We start from the raw sequence: 22,582 nt of genomic DNA, 5'->3' as shown, positions 1-22,582 counted from the left end.
GGGCAATTTTCACCACCCTCTGCAGTGCTTTCCGGTCGGAGACAGAGCAGTTGCCATACCATACTGTGATACAGTTGGTAAGGATGCTCTCGATGGTGCAGCGGTAGAAGTTCACCAGAATCTGAGGAGACAGATGGACCTTCTTCCGTCTCCTCAGGAGGAAGAGACGTTGGTGAGCCTTCTTGACCAGAGTTGAGGTATTGTGGGTCCAAGAGAGGTCATCGGAGATGTTGACCCCCAGGAACCTGAAGCTGGAAACACGTTCCACCTCCGTCCCGTTGATGTGGTTGGGGGTGTGCGTGCCGCCCCTAGACTTCCTGAAGTCTATAATGAGCTCCTTGGTCTTCTTGGAGTTAAGGGCCAGGTTGTTGTCAGCGCACCATGCTGCTAGGAGCTGGACCTCCTCCATATAGGCCGACTCATCGTTGTTGCTGATGAGGCCAATCACCATTGTATCATCTGCATACTTGATGATGGTGTTAGTACCATGTACAGGTGTGCAGTCGTACGTGAAGAGGGAGTAGAGGAGGGGGCTCAGCACACAGCCCTGTGGAACGCTGGTGTTCAGGATGAGGGTTGAAGAGGTGTGCTTGTCTAACCTAACAGACTGGGGTCTGTTGGTTAGAAAGTCCAGTATCCAGTTGCAGAGGGAGGGGTCGATGCCCAGGTTACCGAGTTTGGTGATCAGTTTAGAGGGTATAATGGTGTTGAATGCTGAGCTGTAATCGATGAACAGCATTCTTACGTAAGTGTCTCTGTTGTCGAGGTGGGAGAGGGCGGAGTGAAGTGCCGTTGAGATGGCATCCTCCGTACTCCTGTTCTTGCGATAGGCAAACTGATAGGGATCCAATGTGGGGGGTAGGCAGCCTTTAAGGTGTGCCAGGACCAGCCTCTCGAAGCACTTGGTGATGATGAGAGTAAGTGCAACTGGGCGGAAGTCGTTGAGGCTTGCCGCAGTGGAGTGTTTTGGCACCGGTATGATGGAGGTAGTTTTAAGGCACGTGGGGACAACTGCTTAGGCAAGTGACAGGTTGAAGATGTCAGTCCAGACGTCTGTCAACTGCGCAGCACAGGCCCCGAGGACGCGCCCTGGGATGCCGTCAGAGCCAGCAGCCTTACGTGCATTAGTCCTACTCAGTGCCACGTACACATCGTAGGGGGTGAGTGTGAGGGGTTGGTGATCAGCAGGGAGCACAGCCTTGATGGCTGTCTCTAGATTGTCCCTGTCGAAGCGGCCATAGAAGTGGTTAAGCTCCTCAAGGAAGGAGGCGTCGCTGGATGTGGGGGTGGTGTTGGTGGGTCTGTAGTCCGTGATGGCCTGGATGCCTTGCCACATGCGTCGGGGGTCGGAGTTGTTGTTGAAGTGCTCCTCAATCCTGAGCTTATGGCAGTGCTTGGCCTTCTTGATGCCCCTCTTCAGGTTAGCCCTGGATGAACTGTAGGCTCGAGCATCGCCTGACCTGAAAGCGGTGTCCCGTGCTTTCAGCAGTAGCCTGACCTCGCTGTTCATCCATGGCTTCTGATTCGGGAATATGGTCACCCGTTTGAGGGAGGTGACACTATTGATGGTGGAGTTTATAAAGTCCGGAACAGAGGATGTGTAGGAATCAATGTCCGTGTGGGAGTCAAGGGTGGCCTGGGCTGCAAACGCACAATTAGAGTGCACAAGTAGAAGGAACATATTGGACTATCAGGTATTCTAGTCTGTGGTGAATACCAAATAGTTAATTACAGGCTTACATTATATATAGCCAAAAGGCAGTTGAAACTAACCAGAAGGCTGAAAAAAATCATGGTGTACAAAATCATGAGAGAAATAGTTAGAGTAAATGTGCATAGTCTTTTACCCAGAGTGGGAGAAATCAAGAACCAGAGAACATAGGATTAAGGTGAGAAAGATCTGATTTAATAGGAATCTTAGGGGCAACTTTTTTTTTAACACACACAATGGGTGGATGGAATGAGCTGGTGGAGAAGGTAGCTGAGGCAGATACTATCCCAATGCTTAAGAAACATTTAGACAGGTAATTGGATGGGAAAGGTGTACAGGAATATGGGCCAAATGCAGAGAGGTGGGACTAGAGTGGATGGGACAAGATGGTCAGCGTGGGCAAATTGGACCCACGGGCCTTTTCTCACAATGCAGGACTCTGTAACTCTATTTCAATTCCGGCACTCGTGTTGCTTTAAGCACCAGGTAGCACCCACCCTGGTACAGCACGGTGGTAGAGTTACTGCCTTACAGCGCCAGAAACCTGGGTTTAATCCTGACTACGGGTGCTGTCTGTACAGTGTTTGTACGTTCTCCCTGTGACTGCGTGGGTTTTCCCCGGGTGCTCCGGTTTCCTCCCACTCCCCAAAGACGTTCAGGTTTGTAAGTTAATTGGCTTTGGTAAAGATTGTAAATTGCCCCTTGTGCATGGGGCTCGCTGGTCAGCACCGACTCAGTGGGCCTGTTTCCGTGCTGCATCTAAAATATCTAAAGGTAAATCTGTATCACAACCCCGTGATTTGATAAATTGTGACAACCTTTCAATCTGAAACTACCAAAGCATGTCCACGACCAGAGCCGAGACTGGGAGGTACAAATGGAAACGTGGGCACAATGGGACGTGGGACACAGTGGGACGACAGATGGCACAATGGGCTAAGTGTTCGGCTGGCGACCGGAAGGTAGCCGGTTCGAATCCCGCTTGGAGTGCATACTGCCGTTGTGTCCTTGGGCAAGACACTTCACCCACCTTTGCCTGTGTGTGAATGTGTGTGAGTGATTGGTGGTGGTCGGAGGGGCCGTAGGCGCAGAATGGCAGCCACGCTTCCGTCAGTCTGCCCCAGGGCAGCTGTGGCTACAGAAGTAGCTTACCACCACCGAGTGTGACTGAGGAGTGAATGAATAATGCGATGTAAAGCGCCTTCAGTATTAGAAAGGCGCTATATAAATCCCATCCATTATTATTATTATTATCTAAAACACCAATTGCATTTCTTTTTTTGGCTTTTGGGAAAGAAAGTGCTCGGCAAACATCAATTCTCCTCTGGCAGCTGTTCTATCAATCCGGTTTACTTGAACAGATATGATTCATGGTGAATAGATGGTCTGGCATTGAAGATTAGTCACAGATAATATTACCTTGTGGCTGCCAGGCAGCTGTGGAGGAGCTCAGTACATGTTACAATGTGAACACTTGGAAAGGATGCTCTCTCGCGTGGTAGCAGTGACATTGAGGAATGGATACAAATGTGGATGCAACTCCTCCAGTCACAGAGGGACAACAATCCCAGAACAAATCCACATCTAACCATCCTCTCACCACCCCCCCCCCCCCCTCAAAAACCATAGGAAACCATGACCTCCTCCCAACTCAGACTTGAGTAAGAAACCACCCAGACCCATCACTAGAGTTAACAACCCTTGTAAATCAAAGATACTCAAAGTTAACCTTTCCCCACTAACCTCCAGTCTGAAGAAGGGTCTCGACCCGAAATGTCACCCATTCCTTCCTGCTGCCTGTCCCGCTGAGGTACTCCAGCATTTTGTGTCTTTCTTCAGTTTAAACCAACATCTGCAGTTCCATCTTACACCAATGTAAATCTCCATTTGATATTCTAAGATTGGGAAATGATATCCAAATACCTCTCAATCTGAAGACGCCTAATGATAAACATACATCACTTTATCTTGAAAGGACACCGTGTGTCTGGCTCAGTGGGTCTGGCAGCATCTCTGGAGAACATTGATAGGTGACGTTTCAGGTTGGGACCCTTCCTCAGACAAAGATGTTGCCTGACCTGCTGAGTTACTCCAGCACTTTGTGTCCTTTTGTGTAAACCAACATGTGTAATTCCATATTTCTATTATGAGTTAATGTTGAATGGGAATTCTCCCAATTAATACACTTTGGAGGAATAGTTTTTAAAAGAGTATGCATTTTCAAAACTGCTGCCTGCATCTTTGTTGCAACATTAGGGACAGCACAGTGGCGCTGCCTTACAGTGCCAGTGGCCTGGGTTCGATCCCGCCTACAGGTGCTGTCTGGACATTCTCCCTGTGACTGCATGGGTTTTCTCCGGGGACTCCAATTTCCTCCCGCACTCCAAAGACATACAGTTTTGTAGGTTAATTGGCTTCAGTAAAAATTCTAAATTGTCCCCAGCATCTAGGTTAGTGTACAGGATTGCTGGTTGCCACAGACTCGCTGGGCCAAAGGGCCTGTTTCTGCACTGTATCTCGAAACTAAACTAGCTCAGTTTATGTTCTGGAACCTAAATTTGATGGGATTCCATAGATGGGGGGAAAAAATTCCTTTGCAAGAAATAATTGAATTTGTTTAAAAGGTTTTGTTGAAGATGCCATGCCATCTTGCAAGGGAGGAGAAAGTAGGTCTAGGACTAATCCAGTCCACAGCACAAATCACAGAGACCACAGCAAAGTGATTATCGCCTGCAAGGTTAAATGTTTCATTGACCATTTTGTTGCTTACGTGCCCCGAATCAGGAACCAATTATCTTCCCATAAAACATTCACTCTGTGTTACGCTTGAAGAAATTGCCCTGGCTTTCAACACTTGCAGCTGTGGTGTTTCCAGGAAAATGTAATAGCGTTTAGATTATATGCTCCTACACATTATTTCTGAAATCCCTGCATCTCAGGAGCCTGATCCAAACCCTCAATTCGGCGCAGGTTAATTTTTGGGGGAACTTTGCTTTAAATAAGAGAAACTTTGTTCCAGACTCTATTAAGATAGAAATATATTTCAGGTTTACTCATTTATTGGCACTGCACCAAATTAGTGCAACTGCATAGTTAGAGATTTTTGCACAATATCCTTGAATTCTATTCATGCCAATGGATGAAGTGGATTTTACTTGTAACACAAAATAAGAAAACAAAAACAGTGGAGCGGTTGTATTACTGTAGAGGGAGAATGTCCCAGTTACACTCAAAGAGCACCTACTGGAGAAGTTATCCACAAAGACAATATGTGTAGAGCTCAAAAATACAGTTCAATCACTGTGATGGGCTGATACTATGGGACTCCCAAGATCCAGTACAAGTTTGAGAAACGTGGAGAGATTATGGAAAGATGTAAATGCAACAAGGTCGCTGTCATGACGGTGAGTCATGATGACGATATGTAAATAAGATGACCTCTGTATCAGATGACCTGGAGATCAGATCGGGTGGGGCTGTGTAAGCCAAGATGGAAGCTGTGACTGTGTGCGTTAATAAACACGGAGACAACTAATGTAACCACTTAATAATGTGTCGATCTCATTATTACTTCACATCTGCGGCCAGGATGTGACAGTCGCCATACCAAGTGACTTCAACTTTCTCAATATTGACTAAGATTTCCTTAATACAAGAAATTTAGATTGGATGGGTTTTGTTAAGTTCATCCAAGAAGGTTTTTTCTTTAAGTATCTGGGTTGTTCAACAGCAGGAGGGACTAAATTGGATCTCATGTGTAGGAAGGATCTGCAGATGCTGGTTTAAATAGAAGATAGACACAAAATGCTGGAGTAACTTAGCGGGACAGGCAGCATCTCTGGAGAGAAGGAATAGGTGAAGGAATAGGTGAAGTTTCAGATCTTATGCTAGGATACAAACCTGGCCAGGTGACTAGTGGTTCAGTGGAAGAGAATTTTGGGGAAAAATTCTTAAGTTTTAATCTGTCGAAAGGAATTGCAGACACTGGCTTATACCGAAAAGGGACACAAAGTGCTGGAGTAACTCAACGGGTCAGGCAGCATCTCTGGAGGTAAAGGATGGGCGACTTCTGCTCCAAACTGGAGGACGAGACAGATGTTCGGCAGCTGTGGCAGGGTCTGAATGCAATCACCTCCTACAAGGCAAAACCAGGAAGCAGCTCGAATGCCGCTGTAACATCACTCCCTGACGAGCTCAATGCGTTTTACGCACGCTTTGACAGGGAGAATACTGATGTGCCTTCCCGATCCCCCATTCGCTGTGATGGCATTTCAGTCTCAGTCACAGAGGCCGATGTCAGGAAATCCTTCAGAGGGGTGAACCCCCGAAAAGCGCCTGGACCTGATGGTATACCTGGTCGTGTTCTAAAAACCTGTGCGGACCAACTGGCGGGAGTTTTTACGGACATTTTCAACCTCTCACTTCTGAGGTCTGAGGTCCCCACCTGCTTTAAAAGGGCATCAATTATACCGGTGCCCAAGAAGAGTAAGGTGACATGCCTCAATGACTATCGACCAGTGGCACTAATGCCGGTGGTGATGAAGTGCTTTGAGAGGTTGATCATGGAGCAAATCAACTCCTACATCGACAAAAACCTGGACCCACTGCAGTTCGCGTACCGCCACAACAGATCAACGGTGGATGCGATCTCGCTGGCCCTCCACTCCGCACTGGACCACTTGGACAACAAAAACTCATATGTCAGGCTGTTATTCATTGATTACAGCTCGGCATTTAACACAATCATCCCCTCCAAACTGGTTACCAAACTCGCAGAACTGGGTCTCTGCGCATCCCTCTGCAACTGGATCTTCGACTTCCTCGTCCACAGACCACAGTCTGTTCGTATTGGTGGAAATGTGTCAGCCTCAATAACAATCAGCACGGGAGCACCTCAAGGCTGCGTGCTCAGCCCCCTGCTGTACTCACTCTATACCCATGACTGCGTAGCGAACCACAGTGCGAACTCCATCATCAAGTTTGCTGACGACACCACTATTGTGGGGCGTATTACTGATGGGGATGAGTCAGAATACAGAAGAGAGATCGAGCAACTGTCCATATGGTGCCAGCGCAATAACCTGGCCCTCAACACCAGCAAAACCAAGGAACTGATTGTGGACTTTGGAAGGAGTAGGAGGGGGACCCACAGCCCCATTTATATCAACGGGTCGATGGTTGAAAGGGTCAAGAACTTCAAATTCCTGGGCGTGCACATCTCTGAAGATCTTTCCTGGTCCGAGAACACTAACGCAATTATCAAAAAAGCTCATCAGCGCCTCTACTTCCTGAGAAGATTACGGAGAGTCGGATTGTCAAGGAAGACTCTCTCTAACTTCTACAGGTGCACAGTCGAGAGCATGCTGACCGGTTGCATCGTGGCTTGGTTCGGCAATTTGAGCGCCCTGGAGAGGAAAAGACTACAAAAAGTAGTAAACACTGCCCAGTCCATCATCGGCTCTGACCTTCCTTCCATCGAGGGGATTTATCGCAGTCGCTGCCTCAAAACGGCTGGCAGTATCATCAAAGACCCACACCATCCTGGCCACACACTCATCTCCCTGCTACCTTCAGGTAGAAGGTACAGGAGCCTGAAGACTGCAACAACCAGGTTCAGGAATAGCTATTTCCCCTCAGCCATCAGGCTATTAAACCTGGCTCGGACAAAACTCTGATTATTAGCAACCACTTTCTGTTATTTGCACTACCAGTTTATTTATTCATGTGTGTATATATTTATATCATGGTATATGGACACATTTATCTGTTTTGTAGTAAATGCCTACTATTTTCTGTGTGCTTAAGCAAAGCAAGAATTTCCTATACAGGGACACATGACAATAAACTCACTTGAACTTGAACTTGAACATTTCATGGGTCCCGACCATCTGTCTATCCCCTGCTTACGTTTTAAGATAATTATGTATAAGGACAAGTCCAGATCTTGGGCGAAATCTATAAAACAGTGAGAGGGTAGGAGCTACAGAGAGAACATTGGGAGCAGCAATTATTGGGTAAATACACAGACATGTAGCAATCGTTAAAGGACAGACTGCTCGGAGTTCAAGACCAGCTTGTTCCAATAAGGAGGAGGGACGAGGGAGTCAAGGCAAGGGAAATTAGGATGCCGAGTAGTTGGAAATTTAATCAAAAATGAGAAAGAAAGCCCAAGCAAGGTTTAGGAAGATTAAATCAGAAAGAGCCTTTAATGAATTTAAAGAAGTGTGGGGGGGGGGGGGGGGAGAAGTCACGCACGGAGGCCCAGGATGCATTTTTGTGTCAACATAGCTGTCAATTCTTCGGCCCCCATTTCTCAATACTATGGATGCCCAGTCCCTTTACACCTCCATTCCCCATCAAGAAGGGATCAAGACCATCCACTTCTTCCTTGAACGGAGACCCAATCACTTTCTCTCCACCAACACTCTCCTCTGCCTGGAAAAACTTGTACAAGTTATACATGGCCTCCAATTTTCCTTCATCATTTCTCTCATGCCCTCCCCCTCCACAGAACCATCATATTCACTATTAAACCTCATCTTCAAAGAAAGATGCACAAGAGACTAGATGCTGGAATCTGGGACAATCTGGGACTCAAGTTAGTGGAGCAACATCTGTATGGAAGGTGGAGGCGGGGAAGGAATTGTCAATGTTTCAGGTTAAACCCCACATCAGGACTAAGGGAGGAAAAGGAAGAAGGTTATTTGTCCTGATGCAGGGTTTAATCTTTCAAGAGAGAGCTAGATAGGGCTCTTTAAGATAGCGGAGTCAGCGGATACGGGGAGAAGGCAGGTATGGGGTGCTGATTGTGGATGATCAGCCATGATCACATTGAATGGTGGTGCTGGCTCGAAGGACTGAATGGCCTACTCCTGCACCTATTGTCTATTAATCTGAAACATTGACAACCTCACCCCGCATCTCACTTTCCACAAAGATATACTCAACTTGCTGAGTTTCTTCAACTGATTGTTTGTTGCTCAAAATGCTCACCCTTTGGCTTCTTAAAAATGTCCCACCTCAAAAGCACGTGAATATCAAACATTAATATATAATGCAAACTGTCCATTCCATAATATGCTAACAAGCTTTTGAAAACTACTCCAATATCCTACAAACCACTCAATACCTGAGGACTAGAATATAAAAACAGGTACTGTATGTAATGCTGAGGTTTTACAAGGCACTGGTCGGACAGCATTTGGAGTATTGTGAACAGTGTTGGGCCCCCGTACCAAAGGACAGATTTGCTGGCCTTGGAGAGGGTCCAGAGGAGGTTTACGAGAATGATCCTAGGAATGATTGGGTTAACATATAACAAGCGTTTGATGGCACTGGAATTTAGAAAAATGAGGGGGGGAGGACACATTGAAACCTAACGAATAGTGAAAGGCCAGTGGATGTAGAGAGGGTGTCTCCACTAGTGGGAGAGTCTTGGACCAGAGGAAATAGCTCCAGAATAAAACAATATAGCTTTAGAAAGGAGATGGAGGAAGAGAATAGTGAATCTGTGGAATTCATTGCCGTAGATGACTGCGGAGGTCGTCAATGGATATTTTTAAGGCAGAGATAGATAGATTCTGGATTAGTATGGGTGTCGGGGGTTATGGGGAGAAGGCAGGAGAATGGAGTTAGGAGGGAGAGATAGATCAGCCATGATTGAATGGCAGAGCAGACTGGATGGGCTGAATGGCCTAATTCTGCTCCAATCACTTATGAACACAAGTCTGTCATAAGTCACACTTTCCCCTTTGATTGGAGCTCCAGCCCTGCAGCCTACTTTCTGTCATTTTCACCATGTCTAATATCTTTAATAGTTGGTTTTATGATAACATTGGGTTTTCTTTCATCTCAAACCCACTATTGCACAACACAGCAGTAGGATTAACCAATTCAAATCACATCAGCAAAAACATTGCCAAATTCATATTTTACATTCTGAACTCTTGAGATCCAAGGTCAGGTTCAATTATATCCAGTGACCAACCTCTCTTCATTAACCTGTCATGTACAAGCTGGCACAGACATGCCACACGTTTGCCCAGGATACATCCCAGAGGCCACAAGCATTGTGCTCCTGCATTCCAGGGAAAAATAAAGTCACGAAAGATAGTAAGAGGTTAAAGTCCTCAAATATCTCTATCCCCAAACCCTCCCCCCAAAACGCTTAAGCTTCCCTTAATACTAACCAAGGACCAAGTAGTTGTATCTTTAGAAAGCATCACATTGGTGCCCAAAGTATAAGTTGTACCATTTAGAAATTAAGCACAGTCACAACCCACATACCCCACACGCCTTTAGTTTAGGGATGCAGTGTGAGAACAGGCCCTTCGGCCCACCAAGTCCCCGCTGACCAGCAATCACCGCTACACCCTTTCTATCTTACACACGAGGGATAATTTACAGAAGCCAATTAACCTGCAAACACACACGTCTTTGGAATGTGGGAGGAAACTGGAGCACCCGGAAAAAAACGCACGTGGTCACGGGGAGAAAATACAAACTCCGCACAGACAGCACTCGTAATCAGGATCGATCCTGGGTCTCTGGCACTGTAAGGCAGCAACTCTACCGCTGTGTCACCATGCCACTCACCTAACCCATGCCTTTTGCAGGACTTTAACTGTGACCACCAAGTTCCAGAATAGATTTCTCCTCCAATAATCATTCTCTTGAACATGATTCAGTCTCAGCAGTTCCTATGTGGCTGATATTAAAATGATCCATTTACTGTAGTTTTTAAATTATATATTGCTCCAGGCTTGTTAAGCTGCTGCAAGGAGGCATTTCATTCTTCTATTGTTGGTACATGTGACAATTTACTCTACTCTTGTTAAGAGTGGTCCATCTAGTTTCAGTTTGGGTAATTGCCCACCCACACCCCAACTGAAAATTCAGATGCTACAACTTGAAAGGCCATTTTTAAAGGCTTTATTGCAGGACAGGTTTTGAAACTGCAGATGGATACATTGGCATATTTCGGTTTCATTTCTTCTGAGTTTAGTGAGGCTCTCACCAAGAGGAGGGTAAGCAGAGAACATTTCCACACACATGGGCTTCCCTGGGATCATCAAAACAATGGCAGCATTTCCAGAATCAAGTTTTTAGGGTTGCCCTCCAATTCCTTGTCAGATAGAAGATCTATCTTCTGAGTCAGTTCAGAGAACTTGCAAGCAATGTGTGCTGTGTGGCAGTCCAGTGTAGGGGACCAGCCAACATTGATCTGCCCAGGGTGGTTCAGAATGATCACCTGAAAAGCAATATGGTCATAGGGAACTGTGGCAGTAAAGGGCCTGTCCCACTTTCACGACCTTTTTTATCGTGGGCATTTTTCATCATGCTAGAAAAAACGCCGCGACCTACTTGATGCCACGAGTACCTACAACTAGCATCCCGACCTGCTACGACCTACCTACGACCTCCTACGATCTCGTGACGACCATGCTGCGAGTATGAGTCAAGGGCAAACTCGGCAGAGGTCGTGAATTAGGTTGTGAAAGAGGGACAGGGCCTTAATGCAGCATTTTCACTGCACCGAGACAGGTCAGATCATAACCTCCATCGTGAATCTTCTTTGTGAAACTCCAAATATCTACATCAGTGGATGCCAAGTTGCAGATGAAAATAAAGCATCCAAGTGTGCCAAATGAAGTCAATCGAATGAAAAACATAGCATGAATTGGCCAATTTGTTTGGACAAAATATTATCACAAACCAAAGTTTGCCTTGACAATTAACAATTATCTTCTTCGTGTTGCAGCTTTACAGCCCTTTGGTTAGGCTGCATTTGGACTATTGTGTGCCGTTAGATACATAGACCATAGGTGCAGGAGTAGGCCATTCAGCCCTTCGAGTCAGCACCGCCATTCAATATGATCATGGCTGATCATCCACAATCAGTACCCCGTCCCTGCCTTCTCCCCATACCCTTTGATTCCGCTAGCTGTTCCAGTCACTCCCATTACAGAACGGACATGGAGGCTTTGGAGAAGGTGCAGACGGCGTCTACCAGAATGCTGCCTTGATAAGAGGGCACTAGCTACAAGGAGAGCTTGCACAAACTTAGATTGTCTTCTCTGGAGAGCTGGAGGCTGAGGGGCAACCTGATTGAATTACACAAAATTATGAGGCATATATAGGATAGATAGTCAGAAGCTCTCTCCCCAGAGTGGAATGTCTAAGACGAGAAGGCATAGCATGAAGGCAAATGGAGGATAGTTTAAAGAAGGTAGACAAAAATTCTGGAGAAACTCAACGGGTGAGGCAGCATCTATGGAGCGAAGGAAATAGGCAACGTTTCGGGTCGAGACCTAAAGAAGATGTGTGGGGCAAGTTTTAAATTATTTAATTAAAGAGGAAGTGATTGGTGCCTAGAACACACCTCCAGGTGTTCAGGACATGTAAGAGGCTTATAGACAGGCACATGGATGTGCAGAGAATGGAGGTACATGGATTATGTGCAGGCAGAGATTAGTTGAAGTTGGCATCATGTTCCATGTAGATAGTGTGCTGAAGGACCTGTGCCTGTACTGTTCCATGTCCTCCCTCATCTCTATGTTACTACAGCAACAGAACACAAGAATTCCCCTCCGCCCCAGCTGTATCCAACATTGATTTTACCAACCAACCTGCCTGCTAATGTCTTAGCCCATGTAAACATAAAACTCTGCTATCAGCATTCCTGCCTTTATGTTTCTGGACATTTACCCCAAGGTTTCTGGCTTTGCCAGGCACTTTGATAATGCTTTGGAATATTACAAGTCACGTTCGCTTATGTAAACCATCTTACCTGATCTGCGCACCTGGGCTATGAAACAGCCTGACTCCAGAGGAGGGATGATCATCCTAGCTGTCTCCAGCTACGTTTCCATGGCCAATATCCTCTAAGGACACGTTCTCCACATGGATCCCCACGGTGTCCACTGGCATAGCTTCTACCAAAGCCTCGTGTTGCATCTCCACACGTTTCTCCTCAGTGGACGGATTAACAGGAGCAAAAGTCACCACCAGTCGCCAATTCCTGAAGGGATGTAGGAAGATCATGGGGGGGCGGGGGGGGGGGTAGAGGAGAGAGGTTACAGTTCAATTCTTCCCCAATGCAAGTAATAATGAGAAGTTAGGATGGATGAAGGAAGCAAACCCACCTCCAATTTTGTGGACATCTTACAGGGGGAGGCAAAGAGGTTTGTCTGTGGGACTTATTGGGGACAGGATAACATCAAAAGCTTCCAGCAGGGTTGTGCCAGAGGCATTGCCTTCCTTACCATCCATTTTACAGCCTTTGAACCAGGGCATCTAACACAGTAGGAAAGGAGTGTTAAGGGTTATAGAATTATAGAAACACCAAGTGTGGAAACAGGCCCCTCGGCCCAACCTGCCTTGTTGGGTATTTCACATTCCCTTTTGTGAACAGAGACTAAAAGTTTTCAGGAGGGTTAAATATAACTTTAATTCATTCCCAGTCTTTAACACATATCGATGAAATTTAAAACAAAAAGTGCTGGCAATACTCGGGTCAGGGCAGCATCATTGGAGACCAAAGTGAAAGTTAATAGCTTTTCCATTGGGAATCTTCTGTTTTAATAAACTGAAATGATTGATTTGAGCAATAGATCGAGTAAACACAGATTTTTTGGCCAGAGTGGATGAATCGGAAACCAGAGAACATAGGTTTAAGGTGAGGGGGGAAAGATTTTATGGGAACCTGAGGGGTAGCTTTTATTTAAGTTACACAAAGGGTGGTGGGTGCAATGAACGAGCTGCTGGAGGAGGTAATTGAGGCAGGTGCTATCGCAACATTTAAGAAGCATTTAGCCTGGTACATTGATAGGGTATGTTTAGATATGGGCCAAAAGCAGGCAGGTGGGACTAGTGTAGATGGGGCATAGGCACTGTATGACTATGAATGGGCAAGGTTTGAATAACTTGCTTATAGTGCTTAATGTCTAGTTGGAAGAGGTTCCTCTGGGCACTTGAGTCTGGTTTTGTTGGAATAGTTCAAAGAAGGGTCAGAACAGGATGGAAAATTGAAGTGACAGGTGGCTGGGAGCTCAGGGCCATGCTTGCAATCGGAACAGAAAGGCTAAAGTTGTTACAAATATAAATCAGCTTTGTCAGTGGGACATCATTTAGATAACCAGGAGTCAACATCACTCCTTTTCCAAATGGCGAAAAAATAAAATAGTCACTCACATTTGAACTTGGCTCCAGCATGTTGTCACCATGCAAAAGATAGATAAAAAATGCTGGAGTAACTCAGCAAGCCAGACAGCATCTCTGGAGAAAAGGAATATTTGACATTTCAGGTCGAGGCCCTTTCTTCACTATGCCATCCTGAAATTGGCACAAAAGCCACAGTTGCAGAATTGTACCCAATCTTCTCGATGTACGTGCTGCTCACTCTGAAGAAGGGTCTCAACCCGAAACGTCACCCATTTCCTCTCTCCAGAGATGCTGCCCGTCCCGCTGAGTCACTCCAGCTTTTTGTGTCTATCTTCGGTTTAAAACCACATCTGCAGTTCTTCACTTCTTTAACAATCTCTTCATATCTCTTGCTGCTGTAGTGGGGCTCGGTGAAGCCCATCTTGTTGATTCCATCGATCAATTGCTTGATGCCAGTGTGAAGACCAGCAGCGCATGTTCTCTGGTCAGCCAGAACTTCTAAATGCCAGCCTCAAACTCACCAATCCCCATGGCCACAATCAGCACTGCACAGTCAGCCTACAGCAAGCAGCAGTACACCGACAAAGCTTCAGTACACAAATGTAATATAAAGGAATTGCAGATGCTGGTTTACACCAAAGATAGACACAAAATGCTGGAGTAACTCAGCAGGCCAGGCAAAATCTCTGGAGAAAATACCGAAGACAGCCCAGTGATCATGTTTTTTTATGAAGTCTCTGTGACCAGGTGCAGCAATAATAGTCATGTAGTACTTGGTCGTTTCAAACTTCCACAGGGAGATATCAATCGTAATACCACACTCCCTCTCCACCTTCAGTTTGTTCAGCACCCATGCATACTTGAAAGTCCCTTTACCCAACTATAAAATAGAAGACCATTTACTCCTGCCTGCAAGGAATAAGAAAGTAGTCATTCATAAGTTCATAAATGATAGGAGCAGAATTAGTTCATTCAGCCCATCAAGTCTACTCCACCATCCAATCTATCTCTCCCTCTTAAACCCATTCTCTTGCCTTCCTGCCCTTACCCCTGACACCTGTACTAATCAAGATTCCATCTATCTATCTCTGCCTTAAACATATCCACTGACTTGACCTCGACAGTCTTCTTTGGCAATGAATTCCACCACTAAAGAAATTCCTCCTCATCTTCCTAAAGGAACATCCTTTTATTCTGAGGCAATGGTTCCTGGTCCTAGACTTTCCCCACTAGTGGCAACATCCTCTCCACATCCCTCCACTATTCTGCAAGTTTCACTGAGGGCCACCCCCCCCCCCTCATTCTCCTTTAGTAACACATGTACATTCCATTGAAGATAATTTCTTTAATGGAAAAAAGGATTGTGACAGCTTGCATCTGATAAGCAACTTCTTGGTGTGTTGCGGGAAGTAGCCAATTATGAAATTTTAAAAGGTGTGAGCTTACTACCGTATTTACACACCATAAAATATTTCATCAACTGCACTAATTAAATTAGAAGCTAAAAGTTTGACAGCTTGGTTACAGCCATTGAAATTCCTTTCCTATGCCCCAAAATGGCAGAAACCAGTGGCGGACTGGCCAGGGTGTCAGCTTGCCCGATGCCAAGTGGGCCCCTGATGAAGTGGGCCCCCTTTGTCTCCTGGCAACCAATATTTTTAGACCCAGTCCGCCACTGGCGGAAACAAAACACATTCTCCAATAAGACAGGGAAGACATTGAAGTTAAAGCCAACAACATTAGTTTTTTTTGCCAATTCAAATTGCTATAAAACTAAGTGAAAAGTAAAATTACAGATTTGGGATCTTTATCCGCAGGCAGAGTAATCAAAGTGTGTCCAACTGTAGAAAAGCCAAATGCAGGAACCAAGCGGCAAGAAGACAGACTGTTCAGACAAAAAAAAACGTATTTATTCCTAGAAAAAGAAGCTTGTTTTAAAATCATAGATATAAATCCACTCTATTTAAGCCATTAATTAGAATTCTGTAAACACTGCAATTTAAAGAGGACTGCTTGTTTCAGATCTGCATTTTCAAGGTAAATATTCAGCTTTTTAAAAATATTTAGCCCACCTTGTTAGACAGTTGCCAAATAAACTAATATTTCTATAACCTCAAATTCCCATGCTAATAAATTATGAAATGTTATCTTGGAATTTAACTATTGAAAAGGAGTCTTCACAGGTTGTCTTAATATCCAGCAAAACTGAAGGGAATAACATTAAACTGTTATGTTGGAACTTGACTATCGAAAGGGAGTCTTATCCCTTCACAGGTCATCATAATATCCAGCAAAACACAACTGCTCACACAGAAGAACAACTACCACAGTAGGAGCAAAGGCTTCCCAAAACCAGAATCTCACACTTAATAGTTCACCTCTGCAGCTTCTCATTCGAACTTCTCAATCATCCTCTTGTCAATACCTCCACACTTGTAGATCAATGGCCAGTGGTGGTAGATTTACCAGAGTCCACGTGGCCAATGACTACTATATTAACATGGGTTTTCTCTTTGCCCATGATGCCACAACCCAGAGAAGAGTGTGTAACCCCCTCCTCCCTCCCCCTTATTGTATTGTATTGTATTGTATTCAAATTTATTGTCATTGTCTCAATTAGAGACAACAAAATGAATTTCCCTTTACAGTCAGTATCTCGCCGGGCTGATGGAACGCCGACGCCGAACCCCGACGGTGGAAAATCCTCCTCTATCCTTATCTACTTCTCTTATCTACTCTCTTCTGTGTCATTTCCCCTTTATAAGAAAATGTCTTTGCCAGCTTAAAAAAAAATGCCTCTTTTTACATCACCCTACCTCTTCAAACTCTGTGGTCCAGCATAGACCAATGTTACAAATTAGAATCATTAATATCCAATTAAGGAGCCTTGTCCAATTCATTTAGTTAACGATTAGAATGATTCATCCTGAAAGGAAAAGTTCAGAAACCCTTAAACCATTTTAAATGACCACAGACAACGAAACTCAAATTCCAATATTTCTTTTAAATATTAATATTATGCATTTTATTTACTATGTTTGTGGAAAACCACAAAACCCCCAAAATAGTATATCTAGAATAGAAGCAACAAGATTCTGGGATGTTAACAGCCAGGCACAAGATCAGCCATTCGGGGGGACTCCAATCTGTCCACTCACCTCCTTATTGGGTCCCTGCTGAAATAGTGAAAGAGGCGCAGCAACCTGTGATGAAGTGTTGCTTCATCTAAGTCTGAAAAATGGTCACAACTCATAGTTTTGCAGTGAACTTACTAATTACAGGCCCCAGTGTGGACCAGGAAGGGGTAGGACAAAGGGCCGGTAAGAGGATGTTGATGGGACTCTACCCTCTCGCACCTTCAAGGTTGTCTGTGTGAGCCCACCCTTCCCAAGCATGAAGACTGAAGGGTCAGACAGGAAAGGGATGGCTCGCTAAGCGAACCGCATGAGGGGAGAGGCGGTGGGGTCGAGGACGAGCTGCGGAGAAAGGGGGTCGGCTGCTGAGACCCGCCAGGTCAGAGGAAGCCGCCAGGAAGAAAGACGGCAGACACAACAGGGTGGGAAGGGTCTCGACCCAAAAAGTCACCCATTCCTTCTCTCCAGAGATGCTGCCTGTCCCGCTGAGTTGCTCCAACATTTTGTGTCGATCTTTCGTTTAAACTAGCATCTGCTGTTTCTTCCTACACAAGAAAAGTGAGGGACCTGGGGGGGGCGCGCCAAGAACAAGGAGGGACTATCGGGACTATAATAAGTACTTTCAACTTTGTGGGTGCCAGATAAATGGTGACTATTTGTGGACTTTGTGTATTTTATGCAAAAATAAAGAATTTCACTGTACCTAGGTACATGTGACAATAAAGTATCATTGAATCATTGTGTAGCTGAAGGTGCTAGACAATATTCAGACATACCTCACAAGGACTCCTGCAGCCAAGATGATGTTGCAATGGTTAGAGGCAAACCCAACATTTTCTCACTATCACAACGGTCCAAATGGCTCATCTTCGTGACTTCGTTAAGAAATGTGTGGAGGACTGCATCCCTACAAAAACCTTCCGAGTGTTTCCCAACCAGAAACCTTGGATGAACTTGGAGATCCGTACTCTTCTGAAGTCCAGACACAGGGCATTCACTTCCGATGATACAGTGGCCTCCATGAAGTCCAGATACGACCTTGGTAAGGCCATCAAAAAGGCCAAAAGGGACTTCGGCTCCAAACTGGAGGATGAGACAGATGTTCGGCAGCTGTGGCGGGGCCTGAATGCAATCACCTCCTACAAGGCGAAACCAGGAGGCAGCTCGAATGTCGGCGAAACATCACTCCCTGACGAGTTCAATGCGTTTAACGCACGCTTTGATAGGGAGAATACTGATGTGCCTTCCCGATCCCCCATTCGCTGTGATGGCATTTCAGTCTCAGTCACAGAGGCCGACGTCAGGAAATCCTTCAGAGGGGTGAACCCCCGAAAAGCGCCTGGACCTGATGGTATACCTGGTCGTGTTCTAAAAACCTGTGCGGACCAACTGGCTGGAGTTTTTACGGACATATTCAACCTATCACTTCTGAGGTCTGAGGTCCCCACCTGCTTTAAAAGGGCATCAATTATACCAGTGCCCAAGAAGAGTAAGGTGACGTGCCTCAATGACTATCGACCAGTGGCACTAACGCCGGTGGTGATGAAGTGCTTTGAGAGGTTGATCATGGAGCAAATCAACTCCTACCTCGACAAAAACCTGGACCCACTGCAGTTCGCTTACCGCCACAACAGATCAACGGTGGATGCGATCTCGCGGGCCCTCCACTCCTCTCTGGACCACTTGGACAACAAAAACTCATATGTCAGGCTGTTATTCATCGATTACAGCTCGGCATTTAACACAATCATCCCCTCCAAGCTGGTTACCAAACTCGCAGAACTGGGTCTCTGCGCATCCCTCTGCAATTGGATCCTCGACGTCCTCATTCACAGACCACAGTCTGTTCATATTGGTGGAAATGTGTCAGCCTCGATAACAATCAGCACATGAGCACCTCAAGGCTGCGTGCTCAGCCCCCTGCTGTACTCACTCTATACTCATGACTGCGTAGCCAATCACAGTGCGAACTCCATCATCAAGTTCGCTGACGACACCACTGTTGTGGGGCGTATCACTGATGGGGATGAGTATAGAAGAGAGATCGAGCAACTGTCCATATGGTGCCAGCGCAATAACCTGGCCCTCAACACCAGCAAAACCAAGAACTGATTGTGGACTTTGGAAGGAGTAGGAGGGGAACCCACAGCCCCATTTATATTATGGTTGAAAGGGTCAAGAGCTTCAAATTCCTGGGCGTGCACATCTCTGAAGATCTTTCCTGGTCCGAGAACACTAATGCAATTATCAAGAAAGCTCATCAACGCCTCTACTTCCTGAGATTACGGAGTGTCGGTTTGTCAAGGAAGACGCTCTCTAACTTCTACAGGTGCACAGTAGAGAGCATGCTGACCGGTTGCATCGTGGCTTGGTTCGGCAATTTGAGCGCCCTGGAGAGGAAAAGACTACAAAAAGTAGTAAACACTGCCCAGTCCATCATCGGCTCTGACCTTCCTTCCATCGAGGAGATTTATCGCAGTCGCTGCCTCAAAAAGGCTGGCAGTATCATTAAAGGCCCACACCATCCTGGCCACACACTCATCTCCCTGCTACCTTCAGGTAGAAGGTACAGGAGCCTGAAGACTGCAACAACCAGGTTCAGGAATAGCTACTTCCCCACAGCCATCAGGCTATTAAACCTGGCTCGGACAAAACTCTGATTATTAATAACCCATTTTCTGTTATTTGCACTTTATCAGTTTATTTATTCATGTGTGTATATATTTATATTATGGTATATGGACACACTTATCTGTTTTGTAGTAAATGCCTACTATGTTCTGTGTGCTAAGCAAAGCAAGAATTTCATTGTCCTATACAGGGACACATGACAATAAACTCACTTGAACTTGAACTTGACTCTGCCTGAGTATAGATGATAATGGGCTCAAATATGGGAAGAGCAAGACATATAGTGTTGGAGGAACTCAGCATGCAGTTCTGATCATCCTATTACAGGAAGGATGTGGATGCTTTGGAGAGGGTGTAGATGAGGTTTACCATAAAGCTGAAGATAGACACTAAGTGCTGGAGTAAAGCAGATCAGGCAGCATCTCTGGAGAAAAAGGATGGGTGACGTTTTGGGGCAGAACCCTTCTTCAGACTCAAGCAGAGAGCTGTCTGGTTTGAATGGTATTAGCTATAAAGAGAGTTTGGACTTGGATTGGATTGTTTTCCCTGGAACACCAGAGGTTGAGTGGAGACCTGATAGAAGTATAGGAAAATATGAACAGCATAGACGGCATCGATGGCCAGTACCTTTTTCCTATAGTGGAAATGCCAACAACTGGAGTGCATAGCTTTAATGGGAATGGAACACCGTTTAAAGGAGATGTGTAGAACAAGTTGTTTACAGAGGATGTTGAGTGGTGGTGGTGGAAGGTTGTGGTATTTAAGAGGCTTTTAGATAAGCACATGGCTATGCAGGGAACGGAGGTGAGAGGATCATGTGCAGTGATGAAATTAGGTTGGCTTGGCATCATGTTGGGCAAAGACAATGTGGGCCAAAAGCCCTGGCCCTATGCTGTACTGTTCTATGTTCCATGTTCTATGTCTAACAAGCACAAGGGAATGAATGACATGCACCTGCTTGTGTTTCCTGTTCTTAGTTAGTTCTAATAAAATCTAAAAATGTATTCAGCACACATTGGAAATGAGGTCAGATGTATCCATGATCATGGCTAGGAGTAGATGAAGGCACAACAGTTACTGCCTCTGCCTTACAACTCCAGAGACCTGCGTTTCATCATGATCTCCATATGCTGTCTCTGTGGAGATTACGTTCTCCCCATGCGTGACCACTTTCTTTCTCTGGATGCTCTCCCCCATCCCAAAGATGTGATTCAGCAAAGATGTTACTTTACTCTAGACTTTAGAGATACAGAGCTGAAACAGGCCCTCCTGTTCATTGAGTCCGCACCGACCAGCGATCACTCTGTACACTATCCTACACACTAGGGACACTTTATAATGTTACCGAAGTCAGTCAACCTACAACCTTGCATGTCTTTGGGATAAGGGAGGAAACTGGAGCACCCTGAAGAAACCCACGCGGTCACAGGGAGAACATACAATCTCCGTACAGACAGTACCCATGGTCACGATCGAACCCGGGACTCTGGCTCTGTGAGGGAGTAACTCTACTGCTGCGCCACCGTGACGAAGTGAAAGAAAATAATTAAAGTTAGGTTGATAGGTACCTTCGCTGGCAATCCTTAAGAGTCCCAGCAAAACCTTTGCTCACAGCCAACTAAATCACCTCCACATCATAAATATTGCTTTCTGAGTATTATTCAATTAGGATTTTAAAATGGATAAATCATTCTCCCACAAAAGTCAGTTGACTTGCCAACTCAGTGAAGCATGAGAGCCAAGACAGCACAGCCATTGACGCTCGCAAAGTGATTGCTTAAAGGGCCTTTCCCACTTACATGACTTTTCAGCGGACTGTCTGCAACCTTCAAGCTCGGGGGCACTCGCCTGAAAAACCGCGAGCTGGAACGACCGTCAGAGCGGAACGCACACACAAACACATCGCAAAGGCGGGGGCCAGGAAAAGCGGGGGAGCGCTGTCTGAAATTCACACGGTGCAAAGCCAAGGTGATACCCGCAATGAACAGGAAGGTTAAAGACGGCTAGCACAGTGTACGGTTAGTCCTTTAAAAGAACGGAGAAGGGGGGAGAATGGGGGGGGGGGGGGAGAAGGAATGGAGACACTTTTAATAAGCCAGAGATACACAGCTGTGAAGTATGGCGGGCATTTAACATTACCGGTCGGTTTTCCTTGGTTCTGAAAACTCGTGCTTACGTTTTTTTCCCCCCAATGAGCCAATGAAAATGCCCGGTCAGCAAAGGAGATTAACTAAAACTACCTACGACTACCTCGACTACCTACAACGAACGACATGGCAACCCCACTACCACCGCACCTACAACTTCAAAAGTATCGATTTTCTCCATACTGAGGCCGCGACTAGTTCCCAGAATGCGGGAACTCCTCCCGACCATGAAGGAGACCACCTGCGACCATGTAGCGACCATGTGGCGACCGTGTGGAGCCATGTGCAGACCATGTGGAGACCATGTGGAGACCATGTGCAGACCATGTGGAGACCATGTGGAGACCATGTGGAGACCATGTGGAGACCATGTGCAGACCATGTGGAGACCATGTGCAGACCATGTGGTGATCTTGTGGTGAGCGCAGAGTCTCCTAAACTCACCTAAGAGGTCACCTAAGTGGGACAGGCCCTTATCGCCGTCGCCATGATACCCATTAGCTATGCGGAGCCAGGAGGTGTCAGGCAAGGGACACCAAAGATGCTACCACAGGACATTAGTTTAGTTCAGTTTATTGTCATGTGTACCGAGGTAGAGCGAAAAACTTTTGTTGCATGCTAACCAGCCAGCGGAAAGACTATACATGATTACAATCGAGCCATTTACAGTGTACAGATATATGATAAACGGAATAACGTATAGTGCAAGATTAAGTCTAGTAAAGTCCGACTAAAGATAGTTCAAAGGTCTCCAGAGAGGTAGATAGTAGCTCTGGACAGCTCACTAGTTGTTGATA

General features: G+C 45.7%; 1 pseudogene; it reads right to left on the bottom strand.

Moving 5' to 3' along the window:
* Window positions 1-16,394, bottom strand: part of LOC116983585 — a 42,787-nt pseudogene extending 26,393 nt beyond the window's left edge.
* Window positions 16,395-22,582: the final 6,188 nt, after the last annotated feature.

Source organism: Amblyraja radiata, chromosome 18, assembly GCF_010909765.2.
Source record: "Amblyraja radiata isolate CabotCenter1 chromosome 18, sAmbRad1.1.pri, whole genome shotgun sequence".
Lineage (NCBI taxonomy): Eukaryota > Metazoa > Chordata > Chondrichthyes > Rajiformes > Rajidae > Amblyraja > Amblyraja radiata.
Note: the sequence above shows the minus strand (reverse complement) of the source record. Positions and strands in the feature narration are given on the sequence as shown.